The sequence below is a fragment of the Amblyomma mixtum genome, chromosome 4, assembly GCF_055824585.1.
Source record: "Amblyomma mixtum isolate Tamu chromosome 4, ASM5582458v1, whole genome shotgun sequence".
Classification (NCBI taxonomy): domain Eukaryota; kingdom Metazoa; phylum Arthropoda; class Arachnida; order Ixodida; family Ixodidae; genus Amblyomma; species Amblyomma mixtum.
In genome coordinates this window covers 109,784,262-109,805,416 of record NC_143015.1, presented here as the reverse complement: position 1 = coordinate 109,805,416, position 21,155 = coordinate 109,784,262, and the positions used below count along the sequence as shown (strand labels likewise).

The 21,155-nt window shown below is 49.7% G+C and overlaps 1 protein-coding gene and 1 long non-coding RNA gene across 2 annotated transcripts in view; both read right to left on the bottom strand.

Moving 5' to 3' along the window:
- Positions 1-21,155, bottom strand: part of LOC149347824 (uncharacterized) — a 99,131-nt gene that overhangs the window by 18,467 nt on the left and 59,509 nt on the right. The window lies entirely within an intron of this gene.
- LOC149347827 (uncharacterized) lies at positions 6,420-19,420 on the bottom strand. Its single transcript, XR_016292677.1, has 5 exons — positions 19,255-19,420; positions 17,958-18,119; positions 12,575-12,919; positions 8,222-8,299; positions 6,420-6,758 (listed from the first exon to the last, which is right to left on the bottom strand). It is a non-coding gene; the product is annotated as an uncharacterized LOC149347827 (long non-coding RNA).

Here is a 21,155-nt window from a genome sequence, read left to right as displayed (position 1 = left end):
CCCTCCCCCGCAACATGCACCCAGAACATCACAGGGAAAGACGGGAGAAAAGGGCGGAGGCGCTGGTTAAAAGGGCCGGAAATTTCAGGGAAAATGAGGTTGCCTACGTGGACGCAGCGATTGGTAGGTCGGGGGCGGCGTTCGCCTCAGTAGTCGACGGCCGAGGTGCACCAGTCGCTGCCGCCTCCATTACGAGCAGAAACATAGATACGGCTGAGGAGGTCGCAATAGCGCTTGCTTGCTTGCTTGATAGCGAAGTCTAGTTTGATTCTTAGTGACCGCAAAACAGCAATCTGCAACATCGGAAAGGGCAGGGTCTCGCCAGAAACTGCTCGAATTCTGTCCGCAGCCAAAATTGATCGCAAGATCACCTTAATTTGGGTCCCAGCACACACATCCGTCCCCGGTAACGAGGCGGCCCACATGTTAGCCCGAGATCTCTACTTCCGGGTAACTGTAGAGCCGCCCGACCCCCAGGGGATGGACGAACGTTTGCAAACGTACGCGGAAATCGCCGTGCACTACAGGTTAGGCAGGCGTCTAATGCCACCACCAAATCCAAACTTAACCAATACAGAGGCCATCGCCTGGAGACGATTACAGGCCAGAAATTTCGTTAACCCCGTCTGGTTATTTCAAACCACGCTAGACTATAGAAAAGATGACAAATGTAAGACCTGCGGAGCGAGGGGGACCCTCGATCATATAATTTGGCAATGCCCTGGATCCCCGGGTGCTGAGGACAATATTGAGTAGAGAAGCCTGGGAGGCCCTTCTGCGAAGCGAGGTCCCTGCCGACCAGAAACGAGCTGTCCGCCTGGCGGCTGAAGCCGCGAAGAGCCAATGTATCTTCGCCAGTCTTTAGTCGCGGAGGTCCCGTCCCCCGTCCCCTAGGCCTGCGTGCCAGGGACGGGGAGTAGGGGGCCTCCTACATCGGTGGAAATAAAAGTTGTTATCAATCAATCAAAGAGACGGGGCTCCAACTTGTGCCGTCGCTGCGGTTGCACGCCGTGCAGACCACGTGGTATGGTGACGTCACACCACGTGACACAATGACGTCACGACAGATCGCCGTCACGCGCTGGGAGAGGGAGAACGATGCCATCGCTCAGACGCCGGAATGTCCTCGAGCGGCATTCCCGCGCATTTGGAAGGTGTAGGTGAAACGCTCGCTCCACCGGGCAGGCGGACGCGGCTTCCGTGGCAATCCAGGCGCTCACCCAACGCGCGTCTCGGGGTTAGTCGGCGTTCCGCTGTAGCTATGCCGTTGTCTTCCCACACGACGAAGGCTTCTAGTGGTTGTAATAAAATGACCAAGTATTCAACCAAGGAAAGCCATGTATTACCAAGCCTAGCCATCAATATGCTTCGCATCTGACTAGGATTAACCTTAGCTAAGCCTCAGCCATTTTTTCACAGCTGGTATGACGTGACACATAGGTCACGCTAAAGGTCAATCGTGGGTTCTCCGGGACGACGGCGAAGAACGGAAACCTCGAGCAGTATTGCTTTCGCAATAAAAATTGCAGTGACGGCACTAACGTCCCGAAGCAATACACGCTCTTTCAGGTACACCGCACTGCAAGGTTTCCGATTAAATACACCACCCGGGGCTCTTAAGCGCCAAAAACGCTCAGGACACTGGCGTACATTTCGCCTCCATCGAAATGCGTTCGAAATTTTTCAGTCGCCTTGCACTCGCGAAATAGAAACGTAGGTGTGTCCACAACTCGTGCTCAAGTAGCAAGCGAGATGATGAAGTTCCTGCAGAATAAAAAGAACAACAATCGGTTTGCAAAAATATATGCGTTAGGGGTGGACGCCAGAACTAATCCGTGTGGCGATGATATTGAGGAGCGATTGAAGAGAACCAAGAAGAGACACATTTGCGTATTAATTTCGGGTTAATAAATGCAATTAAATTGGCCCACCGGGGAACGACCACTGACAGCCTACAGAATACGGAGTCTTTTGTATTCCGCCTCAGTCGAAGCGCGGCCACCGTGGCAGGGACTGAACCTGCGTCGTCCTGTTCAGCAGTCGAACTCGCAAACACAGCCACCGCGGTGGGTTCACCAGAGCCAGTGCGTCACACTGGCCAAGAGGAGCACTGTTGAAGTGTCAGGGTTGAATAAAACACTGTGCGGGTAGTTTGTGGTGACTGTTAGTTGTATAATTATGGCAGCACTAATAGTGGCACTGTGCAGTACAGCAGTGATTACTAATGCATGCAAGATATATTCTATCATTTTCATAGTGGCTTTCGTGATATGAAGCTGTTTTGGGAGTTTTATTCTTTGTTCTCTTTGGCAGATTTTGTGTAATGTTATTACTTACCGATTTATCGTTTTGGTCTCCTTACATGAAAAAGTAGAGGGTTCGTTCTTGTCGTCCAATGGTGCCACCGCTGAAGAAATCATACTACTCTCAGAAAGTAAAACACCTGCTTTCCTTTTTTCTGTATGGATGCGTGTGTACACCGTTTACTCAGCAAAAAAAAAACAAAACAAATTGCATTGACCAAGGTATTCCGTAGCGCAAAAAGCTCAGTGAAAAATTCAGGGGCACTTTGACTGTCTAAATTGCGTAGAGGTGAAAGCGTTTTCCGCACCACTTTCCCTATGTGACAGTGGTGACGTCACCACTGGATGACGTCACAAAAATTGATGTCGAAGTAATGACAAATTACTAATTAGTTGCTAATTACCGATTAATGACTGAATACTAATTCACTGCTAATTAATGACGTTTAAGCTTCGCCTTTAGGAGTGGAACGCGACAGCGTGTTGTAGCGCTGCCAGGCAGTTCACGAAACTCCACCACGCGTTCGGCGCGATGCCTTGCCCTTTGAACACAACGCTTTTTAAGGAAAGGAACTGGTGCAGTAATTCTCTGTCATCTGTTTAGTAGCAGACGAGAAAGAAGAGGTCCATCTTCCTTCTTCTCACAGGGTCGGTGCTCCTAATCCAGGGCTCCGCCGAGAAAACAAAACCAAACAATCAAGCAAAAAATCTCAAAAACTCTCTATGCACCCCTCTTCTTGGCCGATCCCCCTCTGTGGGTATGCGCCATCCCGTGAGGTGAAAAACAACAACAACAGGGCTCCGCTGAGCTTCGCTGCTCGTTGGGCGTGCTGGATCAGAGCTTGTTGGCAACCCAGATCGCCGCTGGAGAGCCGGCTCTCCCACTGTTCTGCACTCGGGTCTTTGCGAAAGCTGTCGTTCTTACTCCATTCCCACGTGATGTGGTACAACGATGGTTTGCTGCCACACCACGGGCAAGTGTCCTGATATTGCGTCGGGTAAATCTTGCTAACGATATGCAGGTTTGGGAATGTTCCTGTCTGCAATCTTCGCCAATACACTGCCTCTAGTTGATTTAGATCAGAATGAGGTGGCGGATAGCGGAACCGTACCCCCTTATAGTAGTTTAGAATGTCTGAGTACGTAGGGCCGATTCGGTTAATCGTCCGATTGGGAGGAAGCTCGGCTCGAGCTACCTCGTCAGCGCGTTTGTTCCCCGCTATGTCGGTGTGTCCTGGCACCCAGTAAATGCTATGTGTGACTTTTGGTGGGGTCGCGCTCTGGAGGAGCCGGAGCGCGGCGCGGACTATGCGGCCGTTCATTTAGTTACGGCACGCTTCTCTCGAATCTGTAAGGGTAAGAGACATGTTGCTTCGATAAGCGGCTACCGCCGCTAGAGCTACGGCCAGCTCCTCCCCTTCGGTTACCGTGCAATCCCTCACTGAGGCGCTAGCTAATTCCTTTAAGTCCGAATCAATAACTACCGCCACTGTGCTGTTATGTGAGCTTCCTGTATACGGAGCCGCGTCCGTGTATACCGTTGTGGATTTTGTAGCTAGATTTTGTTGTACACACCTCGCCCAGGCTGCCCTACGGGCCGCATACAAGTTGGGGTCCATGTTTGCCGTGGCAGCTATTACGGGATCATCGGTGAATTCAATGCAGAGTGTACAACCGCTGCCCCAGCACCGGCTACAACAGCATTCTTGGCACCCATGGAAAGCGCCTCTGATGTGGAGCCTCCACCGCCGCGGCCGACCGCGCGAGCCGGCAGCCAATCTCTCCTCTGCTGTGACGTCATGTTGTCACGTGGTGTCACGTGGTCACGCTAAAGGTCAATGGTAGCTCCACCGCCGCGCTAGACGGGCTGTAGTGTAGCTCTAGTAATATGCTTCGCATAAAAGCTGTTCCCGCAGCTGCGATGGCGTGACTGGGCACGGCTGGGTCGGAAGCCTAACTCTTGTGTTTGCGACGAGCCTTGGGCTGACGTCGGTGCTCTGTTTTATGGTGAAGCCTGTTGGCGTCGCCTTCTGCATCATTTACAGCTTTGTTAAGCCGTTGGTGACACTTTCTCGCACGAGCACGCCGAATCTTGGCTGCCAACTGCGGTTGGTCTGACGGCCCCGCATCTGCCATGGCAAAGGTGCTGCTTGCAGCTGTTGCGCGCAGTTGTGAAGTGCCGTCACTCCACACCGACCATATCGAGCCTGTCATGACTCTGAGGTCCTGTAGTAGGTTGTCATGCCTGCCCACCGATCAGCCCAGCATATGGACGAAAGACACTGCAGGACAGTGCTCAGTAGTGTGGCTGCCGGCAGACCGACGTCTGAAAGACGAAGAGCAAATTTCAAACAATAGCTACCGGAAGGAGCGTCATGTGTAGGTGTGTGCGTGAGGGTTCGCATAGTGGCAGGCGCTGTGCCACAGAGCTGTGTACGAAATGGTTGGGAGAGGCCGGCGGGCTGGCAACGAAGGGACTGGCCAAAGGCTGAAATCCCGGCTGGTCCAGAGCGCGCCGTCCTGGCATAATGTGTCACCCTGTCTTGCGATAGCCTGCAGGGGGTGATTTCCATCCGAGTATCAAGTATTTCAAGACCCGGCCGGCCTACGTGCCTTCTTGAACCAGTGTGCAGGCGGTTAGCAAAAACTCTAGAAGAGTTACTGTTCTGTGCACGTTCACTGGTACTCACTATTCTGATATACACCCGGTGTCCTACTCTTATAATACACACTTTTATTACACCCACAGAGAGCGGCTTCGATAGGGTAATGTTATCATTTAGTGTCAACCAGGCGCATTTAGTGCAGCCGGCCGCTTTTGTGTCCCACAGTTTTTTAAACGTATAGCGAAACAGTTGTGAAGCAGCAAATCTAAACTCTGTGCTTCGTTGATTGTGACTGAGCAAGGACTTATTTCACACCATGGATGAACTTGTACTCGCGCCACAGTGGATCCATGGAGTAGTGTTCACCGGGTGACATGGGGCGGTTGGGATTTGGTTGGTTGGTTTATGGAGCTTAAAGCTTCAAGGAGACTCAGATATGAAAGACGCTGTAGTGAAGGGCTGCGGTAATTTCGACTTCGGATGACGGTCCATGAAGCAGAGAAGGGCTGAGCTTGAGAAAGCTTAACTGTTTATTCTCATGACAAATGAAAATAAGAGCTCCGCATACAGGGTAGAACACCTATACACCGCACGCCGCCCAGGGAAGGCGCCCTAGCACATGCTCTGGGAGAGCGGTTTCATTAAAATGCAGGATCTTGGCCGAGTGGCCATGATCTCAAATTGGCATTCTTTAGGGGTGCCCACAGTGCTGCATCAATGGTATAAAACTGGGTGGACTCAGCTAGTGTGGTGAAAAGTTCTGACTACATCTGCTGCTGATCCTAAGGTCGCTGGTTTGATCTCTGCCGCAGCCACCGTATTTCGTTGGAAGCGAAACTCAAAAGGTGCAGTGTGCTGTGCGATATCAGCGTACGTACGTTTATGCACCCTAGGTGTCCCTGGGGGTCCAAATGCCGCTGCGGCATGCTAAACCTTACATGGCGATCATTAAAGGCTGGATGCTTTCGGGCCTTCACCATACTCCCCTAAATCCAACGTGCCCAAATCCACTCTTCCACTGCCTGGGAAAATGAGACTGTGCCATTCTCAAAGTCAATTTTCATCTCTGTAGACTCAAAAATTGAAACTGCACAGCATGTCCAGGAGCAAAGCTAGGCAGTATGGAGTTCAAGCAATCTTTAAGAGCACATTCCGAACCGCTTCCTCGTTGACTGGGCTGCATGCTTGTGTGCGCCCTATCTAGCATTCGCTGTTGTAAAATCGCGTAGAATTGGACGAACGATGGCTTTCGAAAGGTAGTTTGGTGCTAAGGATACTTGAGAAAAATTATCTGGCACTGGCGCTGTGTGCTGGAGGCCCGGTATCGCAGTATCCTCCATATTTTTTTATTCTTAGTGGCATTAGGAAAGACTGCGATTGTGCAGGAAAATGGGCAATTTCAGGCTATCATAAGCCTTCAGCACATCTAGTTAATGTTCTGAGTGAAAATAGATGACCACGGCTCCTTTTGGATACTAGGTTCCCGGCCGTCGTAATGTCAAAACCAAGATTCAGTATGACAGGCCATTTAGCATGCCATTTATTATGCCATGCTTGATCTATTTATTTATTACAGATACCTCAAGGGCCCTTCGGTAGAGGCTTTTCATGAGGGGCTTTACTGATCGCCAATATGTTCCAACACTGCATTGCTGTAGACGCCCCTGCAATTGCACGTTGTTAAAGGCGGCTTTTAAATGAGAATGTTAGGCACTCGTGCGCCTTCATCGGGCTTGTGGTGCTCGTCGAGACGGGAGAACTGCTGGCGGAAGTAACTTGCTCGCACTCTTCTGCACAGTGTACACCGGCTGTCGCTTTTGCACGTGCTTCTCGGCTGCTGAAGCTCGTCCTGCACACCGCGTCGTCAGCGAGGATAAAATGAGGATTATTAGAACGGGAAACAATAAAAAGAACATTGCTGCAGCAAAGACACGCATTCCCACCCATTCCCGTAGAGGCACCTGTACTCCACCTTATGTAAATGGTTGCTCATACGTTTCCAGCCCACATGGTCTGCATTTGAGCCACATGGCTGGGCATTTACGTCATCCACGTAGATGAATATCTATATGGGGTAGGAGAACCATCATTCTCGCCAACACAAGCTTGTTAGATTGACAGAGGTGTTAAGCAGGGTTTTCAAAGCAGACCCTGTGGCTTGGGAACTTTTGGCCACCTCTGTACATCTATAAGGCCTCCATATGCCTCACTTCTCTTTGGACACCCTAACCAGTTTTATTACAAAGCTCACATTACGCGGTCATGTGTGCTGTGCACAGTAGTTGAGAGAAATGAGAACAAAGAATTTTTATGCACAAGAATTGTGAATTTCTGGTTACCTCTTCGGTAAATCTGGTAAATGTTAGAATATTATAGGCAAAGATGAAAATTAGTTGAACAGAAAAGGTCTGCTTGCCACACATAATTATGCAGTAATGAATAAAGTGAATGCTGAAACTTTCCCATACTACTCATGATCCACATGTGTACAGTGTATACAGCAAGATTGCGCAGCATAAACAGTGCAAATAGAGTGCACACTTACTAAGACAGGCTAGTCGTTACTATTATCCAGGTTTATTCCTGAGTGTGATTTAAAAGTGAGCTAAGCGATAGCGAGTGAGGCCTAAGGTCACTTATCTGCATTGAAAAACGAACCCTGAAGCATTTATACGCGCTCCAATGACTTGGTTTAATGTTATTTAAGTTCACACACCGAACCTATTACACGAAGGCAAATGAAGTGGCAAAGACATGCAAGACAGCTGTTGCTCCCGAACAGTCTTGATATATGCAGTGTTTAGTCCTGAAGCGACACTTGGGCGAGGAGCATTGTAATGGAGAGCTCCGGACTGACTGCAATCACCTGAGGCTGTTCAACGTGTAGTGACGCCGTAGAGCAAGCGGGATCGAACCGGCGACTTCAAGATCGGCAGCCGCCACCACGGAGGTTGCTGAAAGTCTTTAATTGGCTGAAACCACTCACTTGTCAAGACCTTATCTGTGAACGAATTTTTTCGAAACGTGACTTGTAACATTGAGCATGCTGGACATTAATAAATTTCTTTCCAGCATCGTTTATAAAAGTAGTGCGGCGTTCCCATTAGATATTTGCGTGCATGGAAAGACACCGTACGGAAGGAGCTTTACTGCCATACAGGACTTATTCCTGTTTAGTGTGCAGAAACAAATGCTATTATGTACAACACTGAATGTGGCACATACGTGAAAGCATGCCCAGCTGTTAGATAAGTGGCTGCTAACAGCGTAGAAACCTACAATGGTGCATTGCAGAAGTAGCTGCAAACTCACCTTCGCATTTCAGCGGAAGGCACCGCCGGGCACCATTAGTCGAACTGATGGTACCACGTTCAGAGGATAGCGCCGACTCTGGAAACGTGTAAAAAGAAATTTGCAGACTAGATAGTACACAGGCTAATATACTATACAGAGGTATTTTCTTTTAACGTTTACAGATTCTTCTTTTAAACACAAGCAACAAAAGCAAGTCAGCAAATCAAGCTTGGGTGTGCTATCTTCGTTCCGGCTACTGGCAAATTGCAGTCGATGAGAAAACCGTGAGAAAACCGCTTTTGTGACCCCTGATGGGCTATATCAGTTCAAAGTAATGCCTTTTGGCCTATGCAACGCGCCAGCCAGATTTGAGCGCATGATGGACGCCCTTTTGCAGAGATTTAAGTGGACCACGTGCCTGTGTTATCTGGACGACGTCGATGTATTTTCGCATACATTTTCATCCCACCCCGCAGACCTTTCCCAGATTCTTTCCCTCTTTCATCGCGCCGGCCTCCAGCTTAACTCCTCAAAGTGCCGTTTCGGGCGACGTCAGATCACTATTTTGGGCCATATCGTTGATTTCCAGGGGGTTCACCCTGATCCCGATAAGATCCGGGCCGTGAAAGACTTTCCCTTTCCCCGATCTTGCCACGACGTCCGAAGCTTCTTGGGGCTCTGCTCGTACTTCCGCCGATTCATTCAGGGCTTCGCCGACCTCGCCCGTCTCCTCACCGACCTTTTGAAGAAAGACGCCACCTTCGTCTGGGGACCTGATCAAGAACGAGCCTTCTCCACTTTGATCGCCAAGCTGACCACCACACCAGTTTTGGCGCACTTTGATGTTGCGGCCCCCACCGAAGTCCGTACCGACGCCAGTGGCTACAGCATCGGCGCTGTGCTTTTTCAGTGACAGTCCGGTCAGGGCCGTGTCATCGCCTATGCCAGCCGCCTTCTTTCTGCGCCCGAGCGCAATTACTCCATTACAGAACGTGAGTGCTTAGCCCTTGTCTGGGCATGGCGAATTCCGTCCTTATTTATACGGCCGCCCTTTTACGGTTAAAACCGACCACCATGCGCTATGTTGGCTCTCCTCTCTGAAGGACCCTACAGGGCGGCTTGGGAGATGGGCATTGCATCCGCAAGAGTATGATTACACCGTGACTTACGAGTCTGGCAGGTTACACCAAGATGCCGACTGCCTCTCCCGTTACCCCATTGGCCAGTGTGACTTGATTGGCACTGCCAATGAAAGTTTTCTATCTCTGTCCTTGCCAACATGGGCGAAGAACAGCGCCGCGATGATGATTTGCGATCAATTATCGACCGCCTCAATTCCACTCCGTCTGATCCCTCGATGCGGTGCTTTGTGCTCTCTGACGGAATCTTATATCGGCGCAGCCTCAATCTGGATGGCCCCAACCTTGTACTCGTTGTCCCCAAGCACCTTCGTCCTGCTATCCTTCATGAACTCCATGATCTTCCCACTGCTGGCCACTTGGGAGTATCGCGTACATACGGCCGTGCACGACGTCGCTTATTTTGGCCCGGCCTGTTCCGCTCCGTACGCCGCTATGTTGCAGCCTGCGATGAGTGTCAGCGCCGGAAACGCCCTGCTACTCTCCCAGCTGGTACACTTCAACCTATCGACGTGCCCCCTGAACCTTTCCCTCGCGTCGGATTGGATCTTCTCGGTCCGTTTCCAGAGTCTACCTCCGGCAACAGATGGGTTGCAATTGCCACAGACTACGCCACCCGTTACGCGATCATGCGGACACTGCCAACCAGTACAGCTACAGATGTTGCGGACTTTTTGCTATACGACCTCATATTGCACCATGGTGCTCCCCGCCATATTCTTACCGACCGCGGCCGCTGCTTTCTGTCCAAGGTTGTCTACGACATTCTTCGGTCCTCCTCTACTAAGCACAAGCTCACCACTGCCTATCACCCGCAGACAAACGGACTTACTGAGCCTCTCAACCGCACTTAGACCGATATGCTCGCTATGTACGTTTCCACCGATCACCGCGACTGGGACCTCGCTCTCCCAATGTTACCTTCGCATACAACTCCTCCCAACATGATACTGCCGGTTACTCCCCTTCTTCCCTTTTATACGGCCACGAGCCCCTATTGCCTTTGGACACGCTGCTGCCTACTCCTGCTGCTCCGTCCTCTGAATACGCCCAAGAAGTCATTGCCCGTGCTGACTATATATGCCCGTCAACTTGCACGTTCCCGACTTCTCGCCTCGCAGGCGTCCCAGCAGGAGTTCTACAACCGCCGTCACAGCACAGTCTCTTTCTCTCCTGACTCCCTCGTCTTGCTTTGGTCCCCATCTCGCCGCGTCGGCCTCTCCGAAAAACTTCTGTCCCGTTATGTTGGCCCGTACCTTGTCCTGCGCCAGGTAACTGCTGTCACTTACGAGATCGCCCCGACCTTCCCGCACGCTTCCTCCCGCCACCTTCAACGTGATATCGGCCACGTCTCTCGCCTGAAAGCCTACCTCTCACCATGCCCCCCAACATCGTCCAGTACACCGTGACGGTGTTTTTCCGGACGGGCGGCCATGCAACGGATATTCACAGAAGACGATGTGAAGGAAGTACCTGACTAGTGTGCACGCGCTATTGTTCGGTGCCTCCTGTGTTGTTCGCTCTGCGCTCCGGTCGCCCTTGCTTGTGACTAGTCTTTCGGGCAACGTAAGAATATTAAAACTTAAGTGGATGCGACCCGTGATGCTGCATAAAATGCTACTTAAACGTCGCGCGGAAGTTTTTGCACACACGATACGCCAAAAAACAGGCAACCAACATGATGCAACATGCACTCACGCATCATGGTGCGACTACTAAAAGAACTGCTTATAGACATGGACTGCGTTTTTTCAGGATTTGATGACATTCGAATGCTTTGAGGTCGATGCTAACGGCTTCCACTTGACTAAAGGTAACCTTTGGGCACTTTTACCTAAAGGAAATCAACTACTGAAGAGGTGCGGGTCACCGGCTTGACACGCAAGGCAAAATGAAGATAAAACATGAAATCGACACCTCAAACGGCGCGACAGCCTTGCTTCCAGTCACCCGCGCTTTGCAGTATATTCGCACTTTGGTAGCTGGCTTGGCGCGTCCAGTTAGCACTACGACTGTTGCTGTAAGGAGCCGCTGTCAACACTCCGTCTCAATGGAATGCGGCACCGATGTGGAAGCCAGGGCTGGCGTCGGTCTGCCAGTGTCCGAAACCCCAACACTGTTGTTACGCTAGAACGGTTTGTGACAGGCTAACGCCGCTTACCTCTGAAATCATGAGGGCTGAGTGTACCACTGAGCCGGAGACGGCCAATCACGGACAGGGGAGGACAGGTTTACGAACGCGGCCTCTGATTAGCCTCTTATTAGCTGATGCCAGCCGTAACTTCAGCACCGCCGACTGCTTTTGATAAGGTAAGGTGCAACCCACAGTCGCACGGCCGTGTCCCGTTCAGAGCATAAAAAAAAACTGTTAAACATGCACGTCATAGATCGCAGTTTTTTTTTTCATGCTAAAATATTTCACGCGCATATAAAATGTTCAGAGTAGAGTTAGTAATTTAAGCAATTTCTATCAAGGTTAAGCGCCGTTAACGATGCAGCATCATCTTTGCACTCGCAAACGTGCACCACCCTGTTACTCTTTATAGCAACAGCTGTTAATGACTTACATAGCAGGATTTCCGCCGATACGAGCCAGAAAAAAAAGAAAAAGACTACCCACGCCTATGAAGCCATGTTCACCGGAAGGTTTTGGCAGCCTTGACAGAGAACCTCTCCCTTTCAAAATATTCTGAAGAAATCCAAGGGCAATAAGCGCTCTGTCATTGGCAGTGCATGAGAAGTTAAGCCCTCCACAAGACTCATTCAGTTTAGATTTGATGACTAAGATCTACGTGGGGCTTAATTGAGCATAGACGCCAAAATTTGGTTGCATGTTTTCCGCTTTGTAGTGGTGCGTTGAGAGAAGCAGCCTGAGAGAAAAAAAATCACAAGTTATTTAGCGGCAGTCAGGCGAAACACGCGCGTTGATCCAATCGTCTTACGCATCAAAGCAAAGCAGAAAGCTGGCAACCGAAGGTTTGGTTCTGTCCTCCAATGTCGAAAGCGATGCTTGTGCGCACCTGCTCCACTTCCTTAGCTTCGCCGCCGCCGATCGAAGGCAGGTGGCAAGAGCGCACAAGTGCGGAGTGAAATAAACGGCGCACTCGGCGTAAGTGCAGTGGCAGTAGACTCGCCGCCCTCATTTGAAAAAAGAAGCCGACCATCGCGTTAAAGCGATCGATAAGAGGGCGTATAGGCACGCGAAGGTATTCACCTCTCCAGCATCACTCACGTTTAAAAGGCGAGAGCAACATCGGCGTTCCCAGAGATGACCGCTTCCACTTTCGGCACCAGGTCGGGCCGCGTAAAGGATGGAAATACTTCCAAATCCCGGGCCGATATTGCCGGCGGGAAGTGGAGCTGCATACAGCGGCAAGGCTTCTGCCGCAGTCTTGGCATAGTATCTGGGAGCCCCCTCCGGCTGTTGCACGAACACGTGGTACGCGTCGCCAGGTGGGCGTGGCGCGGCGTACACGTCGCAGCTCTCAACGAGGCTGGGGAAGGCTGCGTCGCCAGACGACGACTGCGGCGAGCTCGGCACGACCCGGTCACTTTTGGCCAAAAGGGATTCTGCACACTGTGGAAGAACACAATGCCTGCAATTAATAGCTCACGCCAAGCAGAGGGAGGGCCGGTTGGAAACGAGGAGGCTGTTACGGGTTCAGAAACATGTTCAAAAATTTTGAAACATATCTTAGCCCACCGCCGCTTAATTCGAACCCTTGCTTATTTCGTAAGCTTCCAGCACGAGTAGGGTGGTACTCAGGTTGAAACGAGACAACTACGGCCAGAGCATTTTCTAGTGCCTTCAGCGGCTCATCCAAGCCTTTTCCTAACATATGTACTGGAAGTTTGTAATTGGTGAGCCTCAGTACTACGTTACCTCGCTCAATCTGCTGTCGGCACAAGCATCTATAGTTTCACCCGATGAATGTTGTTCCGAGAGGTATCATGATTTGGTATTTTAACTATAATATAGATTACTGCAAAAGCCCACCTCCCGTATACACTTCTTCAGACTTATACACCACGCATACCCAACAAGTTTGGGCAGAAACATCTTTGAACTCGAAAAAGTTGATCAACGCAATACACACGTGTAAGATTTCACTATGCCAATGACTATATCCGCAGTTCTTCCGTCGGCAGACTTGCAACTTTTTGCTGGCAACGTTATTGCTATCGTCGGAAACGTTCCCCATTTGTCTTCGGTGGCAGTCTCAGCTGCTCGATGCGAGCAATGGAAAAATTTTAAAACAAACATTTTGCTAGTCATTGAAAGAATGGACCGTTAACAGTAGCTTATAATTTCCAAATCCTCGAAATTTTTGTTAAAATTGTTGGACTTTCACTGGTGCAGTGGGATTTCTTCCACTTCTTATAGTCTTGCACCAGCTATTTGTGTCATTATTTTACATTTTTTGTTGAAGTATACGTTCAAAGGGCTGTCTACAGAGTAAAGCTTATGTGCGTATTTCTTATTCGCTACACACTACGTTTTCTTTTTGCGCAGCTCTCAAACGTGGACAGTGGCTCCTGCGCAACTCCAATAAAGAGAAGACAGCGAAAAAGAAAATAGTGACTCCGGGTCTATAAGAACATGGACATATTATGGGCGTGTTTATAAACATAAATATGTCTTACAGGCAGGACTACTGAAAGATTCCTCTGTTCTGCAGTGACCCTAAATAGCACGGCTCATCGCAACGGACACGGCGACACGAAGAATCATTACCACAAAAAAAAAAGACACAACAAGGGCGGCGCAGTAAACCCCTGCGTAAGACTAAAGCGGGAAAGGGTCACCTTTTATCATAGAAATTGGTTTGCCCTTCGCCCAAGGACACAGTAATGGTGCCTGGCAGTACGTCTGTGTTCCTGTGAACCGAGCTAATAACGGAAGCCCGAACTATTGCCCTTTCACTTTCCTCACCCCATTAACGCTCTGCAACGCGGGATGGCGAGGAACGGTCCGAGGTGCCCGGCGACCTCATCCGGGAGACCGGGGCCGATGCAACACTACCACAACCCTTCCCTCATTACCATAATTCCCATCTTCCTCCTGGAGCGCTGACTAAGGTCGACCAACGGTCTCTCCAGCTGCGAGCGGTTGTTTCCACGAGGCGGCACACTTGGAGCACAAGTGGGCGCGCGCAATTTTCCCACAGCGTTAAGACATTGCGCTGCACGCCTGCGGCACGGAGACAGAAGACGTGGCCGTCGGAGAAGGAAAAGCTTCACAGAAAGACTGTCGCTGTTGTTACTGCCCGATGCGATGGGCTGCTTCCGATGAATCACAAAAATCGTAGACGCTAATAATGCGATTACATTAGAGGTCCTGCTCACGAAAAAATCCAACGTCTGTCCGTCCGTGTCACTAAAAACCAGGTGGCACACATGTCATGGTGGACCGGTGGCAATTGCATTGAAATTATTTAAATTAATTTCATTGCCACCTGCCACGATGAGCAGGTTGCCTCCGGGCCGTGGCAACTTCCTCATCGTGACAGGTGGCAATAAAATTAATTTAAATAAGTCCGGTGCAATTGCCACATGCCCACCGTGTCACTGCGCATCAGTTCACTGCTCGAGAGATGGACAGCGTCCCGAAGAACCATCCGCGCAGAAGAATTAACCTGGGCGTCACAAGCCCCACCGGAAGCTGTGTATGAAACAACCCCCTGCAAGGGAAGTGAGGCATCGCTTAAACAGCACCACTGCCGCGTACTGGTATGAAAACTCCCCGCGATCTATCAAACAGAAGGAGTGCTTGCGCTGGAGGGATCTCTAATGCTATTGCATTGCACTCTGAAGGAAAGGTTTGGTTTGGCATCTATACCCCGTCTCACCAGATGTTTGTAGCACTACGAAAGGTACAGCACTCTCGTCCAATCAGGATGGTGCGCACTACATTAGTGTGTTCCTACGTGCCTGTCGCCCCGCCATTTGCTCGCAGGTGGCTCCATCCATGTGAAAAATGGCGTACTAGTAGTTAGCTTGTTTTTACCTCCAGCAGATGCGCTTCATGTCTTTTTATTCGTTTATCTGTTTTTGGACCCGCGGACACCCGTTCGAAAGGGACTGACTGGCCCCACTTTTTTGTTTTTTTTTTGCCGCCACCTTTTTGTATCAGTTGCTCTGTTTTTACGTCACAGTTATTTTCAATGTTCCTGTCTAGTGTATATAAATCTATTTCTTCCAGCATTGCCACTACACTGTTTATGTTAGGTCGAATGCTGGCCGGGGTACCCGAATGTCGATGGTGGCGAAATGCAAAACAACCCCATGCGCTGCGCGAAAGCCAGCGCACAAGTGGTCAAAATGAATCCGGAGCACTCCAATACGGCGTCTTCCACATCTCATGAAAAATGATGTGGTTCTCATTTTCGTTATTCTCACTGCGACAGTACCGAATGGTCCTGACTTTCGCTCGCAGGTTAGCACGTTAATGGAGCTCATCTCATCGTCCTCAACACAACTCCATTCAGCACTGCTGGTTGTGTCGTCCTCTAGGTTGACAACAATAGCCAGTCCTTGGTCAACAACATCGTCGATGAAGTGGTCCAGTGTCCTAACATATTTTCCTCATTGATAACACGCTGCACGTAATTCTTCCATTTCTCAGCAGTCACTTGCATGATGCCTTGGCAAACTAGAGACTCCACGTTTTGGAGCTTAAACGTCTTGTTTTGACTGGCCACGAAACCCTTGACATCGCTCCAAACAAGCTCTGTCGGGTTCACTTGGCAGTGGTAGAGTGGCAAGCGCACAACGAGATGGCCAGCAGCTTCGGCTATGCAGTCCACACGGTATCGGTCCCCACCTGTGTTCACGTTGTTGACAAGCGTCATGAGCTCGGCCTTAATAACCATGTCGCTGCTCCACGCAACACTTTGTCCGGACAGCCAAGTATGTATATCCTTTTTTATTCTACTCACCCGACGCACTCTATCCTGCTTCACAGAATGATTTGGCACGTGGTCCATCACTGAAACGCTGCCTTCGGGAACAACATTCGGCCCGCCTTCAACGTCTGTGTTGTCCACTGGTAAAGCGTTCGCTCGCTCACTCGAGTTAGTTTTGCCGTCTGCTAGATGAGCGCATTCGTATTTGAACTGCCCCTGCTCTCGACGCGAAGCACTTCAAGAAGCCAACTGCGATCGTTTGCTTGGAAAAACAGCGCACTGTCGATGTAGGGCACACAGGCGACACAACTGACTCGGCCGGCGCCATGTTGGAAAATGGCGAAGCATCACTACCTCGTAGCAGGCCTCCGCAGAGCTGTGTACGTACGGGCTATGTCAGTACATTTCATCAGTAGTTGAAGCACTCTCTACCATCTAAATCTACCAATCCAAACTATGTTTTCTGTTGGTCTGCTTATTGTTTGATTAATAGTGCTACACTGCTCAAATATTCGAGGGACTATTTTCTGTGTTCATGGAGCCCTGATTGGACGAGAGAGCTCTACCTTCCGTACTGCTACCAACATCTTGTGAGACGAGGGGCGCCTGACATTGACTCGTGACTTTCGCGCATGCAACGCGGCAAAGCACACCGCAATTAGGGGTCTTGAAACAAGATAAATGACAAGCATCTGACATCAAAACTAAGGACAGCCAAAACAGGACACAATCTGGAGGAAAAAAAGAACACAGCAAACCGAAGCAATAGGAGCAAAATAAATTGTTTGCAAGAAACATGCAACAAAAGTACACGCGATCAAGGTATGACTCAGCAACAAAAACTGGAAATGAAAGCGAGTCATGATAACTTACGTTTAAGCTTCACCATCGTTCAATATTGCTTGCCTCGTTTATAGTTAGAACCTTTAGAACTGACATGATCATAGCGTCATCATGATCAATGAGTTAGACAGGCAGAGCAATACGGTAGGTGTTTAACATGCAGAAGATCAGAGTTATGTTCAACAGTCCCGCAAAGGAACAGCAGTTCATAATTGGTAGCGAGGGGCCGGAAGAGGTAAGGGAATACGGGTACTTAGGGCAGGTAGTGGCTGCTGATCCGGATCATGAGAGGGGATAAATAGAAGAATAAGAATGGGGTGGAGCGCATTTGGCAGGTCCTCTCACATCATGGATGGCAGTTTATCAATATCCCCAAAGAGAAAAGTATATAACAGCTGTATCTTACCGGTACTCACCTACGGGGCAGTAACGTGTAGGCTAACGAAAAACGCAGCGAGCTATGTAAAGAAAAATGATAGGTGTAACGTTAAGAGACCGCAAGAGGTCAGAGTGGGTGATGAAACAAACACGGGTTAATCACATCCTAGTCGAAATCAAGAGGAAAAAATGGGCTTGGACAGGGCTGTTCCTTAAGGGTAACGGAGTGGATTCCAATGGAAGGCAAGCGTAGCAGGGGACGGCAGAAAGTTAGATGGGCGGATGAGATTAAGGAGTTTGCGAGGGATACGGTGGCTGACGCTGACAAAGAACAGGGTTAATTGGGGAGACACAAGAGAGGCCTTTGCCCTGGAGTGCGCATAGCCAGGCTGATGATGATGATGACGACGATCATGGCGTTTAGGTAGAGTAGCTTAGGAATTGCGCTTTGGCGGAAAAGAGGAGATAGCTGAGGTACCCACAACTGACCTAGGACATCTTTTGGGAACATCTTAAGATTCAATCCGTGGCCTGCAGGCTTGCCCCTCCAGCTGTCCAGGTCTATGATGTTGGTCGTGGCCAAGGCAGCGCGAAAGCGTTGTTTCGCGTACGGCAGTTCTTAATCCGGCCTTCCTTGCTGCCCTGCCACGCCTGGAAACAAGATGGGTACATGTGACGCCACAACGAAGACATGTGCTATTTACACTACCATTGCGTGAATCTCATTACACCCCACACTGATGTGAAAATATGGTTGCGGTTCGGCAAGGTACGAGTCCTCAATCGTTTGTTCGGTTATTACTTGCTTAGCCTTCTTTATTTTACGATTACTCCCTCAGGAGTTTCATTTGCATTCGAATCTGCTGAAAAAAGAAACTGTTTGGACAAGCCTCTCTGCGGGTGGAAGCGAAGCCTTGCATACAGGGTGTTCCAGCTAAATGTAAATGAAGTTTAAAAACAAAGAGCATTCTACGCGAATACATCCAACCGAGTGGTGTTAGTAGTCGCTGTTAGATGTCCACAGTAATTTTTTTCCGTCAGCATATCTCATTATTAAGTGTGATTAGCTAAAGTTTTAACTATTGGCTTCAGGAACAATGTGTGAGTATGAAAGTTGCAGACAACCTTGAAAAACAAACCGCTGGAATGTGTACAGCAAGGTATGCTTTCCGTTGCTTTTTTTGCGTCCTGTAAGTAACCGCCTGCGAAATAGAAAAAACACACCACGTGACAGCATCGCTCCCACGCGCGCTCTCAAAGAAGTCTATCTTAGCAGCACTGTCCACGACGGGCGCTGGAGTTTGCCGCGGGAGATGCGGCAGCAACTGCTGACGCGTTGTTTTTCGAAAGTGAACGCGGGTAACGCGTTGCTGTCATACCGCAGCGGAAGCGGCGGTCATAAATGTGCATCGCGCGTCTACGGGAGGTGGAACAGAAATCTCCTTCCCCTAAAGATGCTCTTCAGTCTTCCAAGAGATGAAAAGCTATAGCTATTCAGTATTACCTACGCTGGCTGGAAATACACTTGGCAGGCTAGGCCAAGCGACTGACTCCCTACGGTACTGTCAATTTCGCTTGTGCTGAACGCCCCGTCTTTTTAAAAGCCTTGATTTCCTTCAGTTGGGACCCCGTGTAACGAGCAAATGGGCCGGTACCAGCCGTACGTGTTCAACGCATGTTATGAGTGAACGTTCTCTTTATTACAGTGATCGTTAGTGTCACAGTCATCATTATTTTATTACCTTTCCATACACAGCACTACACGCGCACGAAGAGAAAGTCGCACCATGAACATGGCACAGTCTTCTTCCCTGGAGGCTGTCCGAGCGTTGCCGTGTCTTCCTTTGTAGCTGGAAGACGCCCGCTGCCCGCCACCGGAGCCGCTCCCCGAATGTGCCGTTTTCAAGATGGTCGAACAAGAACCGGTACAGCGGGCCGGTGGAGCGGCTAGGCATCTTCTGCATGATACCAGAGAGAGAGAAAAAGACACCTCAGACACCAAAGAGGGAAGGGAAGCTATTTTGCCAACGCCGATTCGATGTTTATGTGCGTATTTCGTGACTGTAAAGCAGCGGTACAAATCCTTGACTGCGTGGCGCGATACAGCTCCTGTCATTCGCCCTTGGCGCGAGAGGAAGGACACCACGCTATGTTTGAATAGATCACAAGACGCTGTGGGCTGCACGGTGTTGTGATTTGGGCATCCTACCGCTGCTACCACTGTTGTGACATGCAGCGCCTCAGCCTGCTGCCTCTGTTGAGCAGAGCTGAGCGAAGAATGTACAGTATTTACAAGTATTTACAACCAACTAACATGGTGCCGAAAGCGATTTAGGTTTTCAATTCTCTGGCAATAATTCACGAGAGGACAAAAAGTATTTTTTTTTATTGTGGTTTAACGTCCCAAAGCAACTCAGGCTATGAGGGACGCCGTAGTGAAGGGCTCCGGAAATTTCGACCACCTGGGATTCTTTAACGTGCACTGACATCGCACAGTACACGGGCCTCTAGAATTTCGCCTTCATCGAAATTCGGCCACCGCGGCCGGGATCGAACTCGCGTCATTCGAGTCAGCAGCCGAGCGCCGTAACCACTGAGCCACCACGGCGGGGCGAGAGAGAGGACAAAAAGGCTACACGAACTAAATAGAATGTGATTTTCCATAGCTTCGCATGAGCGCCCTAGTGGTGGAAGATCACCCTTTCGAACAACATAGTCAATTTCATTACAGGGTGCACGAAAACCCGACAAAATATTATGTAGGCATTCAATTCATTGAGCAGCCCGTGCTGTACTCAGGGGTCGGGTTTTCGGTTTGAACCAAAAAAAAAGAAAACGATAAACGTATGCCGCATTTTTTTGAAGTTCAGTTTTACCTGAAAAAGGTGAGTACTCTACAGACGTGCGCCATAGCTTGCTGGCTACTGAGTACCTGTTACAAACGGTCATAAGTGAGAAAATGAAAACGGCCTCGTTGGATTGAAGCACAACTGTTGTGCGTTTTGAGGAATTGCTTCGCTACTTTATAGAAACGCGGGGGGCAGACCAAGATGCTCGATTAATTCATCGACAATCGGCTATTAGACTGTCATCATTTTGTCAGAGCTGTTACTTGTTTAGGGAGTTTTCACACGGCGCGTAAGGACCTATTGTAGAGCGAGACCAAAAGAGAAGCGGTCAATTCCTGCGCCACTACTGTATCGCGGGTGGCATTTAAGGACACTGACAACTAACAGGCCACTGTTAACTGGAGACCGTCGTTAGGGCTTCCGCGACGGTTCATCGGCACTTCCACCTCCTCCGCCATCGCGACTTCGTGATGGGAGGCCCAATGGCTCCTTCTGGAATTTGGCCACGCTAACTTTTCCTTTCTTTCCAGTCAGAATTTTTTTTAGTGCAATGTTTGCTGCTTTCACAGTCTACCTCGTGACTGAATTAGTGACCAGTATGTCGCAAGCAAGATATTCTTGTATTTATGACAACCAGGTAAAGCGACTCGGGCATGTAGGCGACGAGGCAGAAAGGCCTGGTTCCACTTGCTTAAGCGGTGTCATTCCCCTGTTGCTGGCAGATAAAGTGATGTGGCTGACATGTAAGCCTTGACAAACTACGCGTGATATTTCATCGCTGAGGGCTGCCACATGTACCACAAACACACGAAAAGAGAAAAAAACTGGCAATTCTTCT